Raw genomic sequence first — 2,875 nt, 5'->3', positions numbered from 1 at the left:
ATATATATATATATATATATATATATATATATATACCATATAAAATATATAATAGGTGCATGTCAGACAGTGTGGTTGAGAAGCTTTCTTTCAGGTTCAGTCCTTCTGCATGGCACCTTGGCAATTGTCTTCTACTATAGCTCTGGGCCAACCAAAGCCTTGTGATTGGATTTGAAGATGAAAATATATGTGTGTGTGTGTTGTATGTGTGTGTGTGTATGCATATCTGTGTGTGTGTATGCATATCTGTGTGTGTGTGTGTGTGTGTGTGTGTATGCATATCTGTGTGTGTGTGTGTGTGTACTTTGTCACAACATCATGTGATGATTGTAAAGAAACAACACCGTCATACAAGTGATGTTGTTTATTTCCAGTCTTCAGTGAGAATCATAAATAACCATGGGGGAAATATTAGCTTGCTTGAAAACAGATGAAACTTGGCAACAAGAAGAGCAATCAGCTGTAAAATGTCTACCTCAATGGATTCTATCTGGCCTAGGCAAGTATGAAAAAGTGGACATTGAAATGATGTTGACTATGATATAAATATTTATGTGCATATATATATGTATATTCATATCTATATAAGTGTATACATATATATGTGTGTGTTTGTGTGTGTGCATACATGTATATACACATGTATATATATGAGGAACTTTGACAGTTTAACATTTTACAATGTATTTCAATAAATTACATCATGAGAAAATAAAAGAATATGAAATCAAGTTTATCAAAGCAAGGTCTTAGAGTTGTTTGTCTTAGAATGACATTTTTCATCATCATCAAGTTACTTTAACTAATGCAGTCAGTCACTGAAGTTCCACTCTAAACACTTTCATAGTCAGGTGTCACCACTGGTCTCTGTTCTCTGTCGTGCATAGCAGGTTCTCTGTATTGTAACCTGTCCAGTCCTTGATGTTGTCAAGCTTCTCTTTCGCCCTCCCTAAAACTGTGTACTGAAGAATGGTTTTGGGCAGGGAGTTGTGACAGGATACATGACTATACCAGACAAGCTTCTATCTTCTTACCTGCACAAGGAGTGGTTCCTATCTGCCAGTGCATTTGTTGACATGCTGCCTGGCAAAGCTAGAATGACATTAAATGATAGCAAAATCCTAGGAAATCTTGTAGAAAGGGTCTGTAGTTTTATGATATTAAACAGCAAAAATAAAATGGTCATTTTATTGCTGATAAATACAATGAAGTAGAAATCAATTTTTCATTTTACTTTACAAATGCCAGTGGAAAAAGCATGAACCTCACCACTTTAAGTTTCTACACCTGAAACACTGAAAAATGTAAATTCATATTTGACCAGCTTTGGAAGCCTGTTTCACTGGAACTTAGAGAAATTATTGTATTGGCAGCTGAAAATTGTTTTCATAATACACTGAAAGATTTTTTAGACTATATCAATATTTGATTATTCCTTGAACAAGCAGGATTTAATTGATAAAAAGATAAATAATTTCATAAATAGCTATTGAATAATATAGGTAAATGGAAAGAAGTTTCACATAGAAATGACACAACATAACACACTGCAAATCCTAAGAAACTTAGAAACGGGAAAAAGACTTGGCTGAGATCCCAAAAGAATGTATTAATAGAGAGAAAATTCATTCTGATCTAGTCACTATAGTAAATGGATGAGTGGCGTGTGAACCAGTTAAAATGATTAAAATCAAGTTTTAAATTGAAAGCTTTAAAAAAAAAAACATACCTTCATGAAAATTTTTCACTTTAATGTAAAGCCGACAGCTACAAGAATTATGATTTATATTTCATTTTAAATTAGACATACAGAATTTTACTTCTCTATTTTGAAATTTATTATGTAATAACTGATGCTGATATGACTAGAAGAGTTTAAAAGCTAACACACAAAAATCAGGATAGCTTTAAAACACTAATTTGCATTTTAGATTACATATTCATAAGAATACTTTGTCTAGCTGATGATATTATGAATGAAGTTTAATTTATTGTAGACAAGATTTAATTTATTGTAGACAAGATTTAAACTTCATTTGGTGTAAAGTTCCCAACAATGTGATCCAGTTTCTTATTGGTATTACTCTTAATATCATAATTCTAATGTTTATTGTTTTCATGTTCCAGTAAGCTAGCTTCTATCACTTAATGTGTGTGTGTGTTTGTGTGCATCACGCTCCATGTTACTAGGACTCCATGTTACTAGCATACATCAGTCTGTGTTTTTGATGCCCAAGCACTTTTTCCTATAGCATTAAACTTCTAATAGTTACTACTTAACTTCTTCCCCTCTAAATGAACAGATTCTCTGCTCTTGTTTTGCTACCATACAGCATCATAGATCTCATATTTTTAGAGTCAAACTGTTATGTTAGCCCAGGATAAAAACACAGATACACACTTCCAAAAGAGTGTATCACTGTTTATGTTTACACAAGATAAAACAAGACTTCTTTATGTGGTGTCCTTTTTTTTTTTGTCTCATAACTTAGTAGAAAAGCAAAGAAAGATTGATAAAATAAGTACTAGTGTCAATATGAGCAAGACCAGGGCATGACCACAGTCCAATGACAAAGTCAATAAGAGAATAAAAAATGAGATAGTTCACAAAATGTTTCAATATGTTAAATTAATTTCATTCCTGAAGAACAAAATTAATTTGATACTACTTTTAAAAGCATTTTAGTTTCATCAGCCATAGGAGAAGTATATATTTGTAGCAATATATTACAATGTACTGTCATGCTTAGTTTAAACTAGGTAAACATATCCTGTCTACTCAAAAAGTGTACACCAAGCTAGTGTCTACTTCTCCCAAACTCTTCAGTATTACTCTCTCTGTGAAGATCGTCTTATGTGAACACATGATAATCTT

The sequence above is a fragment of the Octopus bimaculoides genome, chromosome 14 (genome assembly GCF_001194135.2).
Source record: "Octopus bimaculoides isolate UCB-OBI-ISO-001 chromosome 14, ASM119413v2, whole genome shotgun sequence".
Taxonomy (NCBI): Eukaryota; Metazoa; Mollusca; class Cephalopoda; order Octopoda; family Octopodidae; genus Octopus; species Octopus bimaculoides.
Note: the sequence above shows the minus strand (reverse complement) of the source record.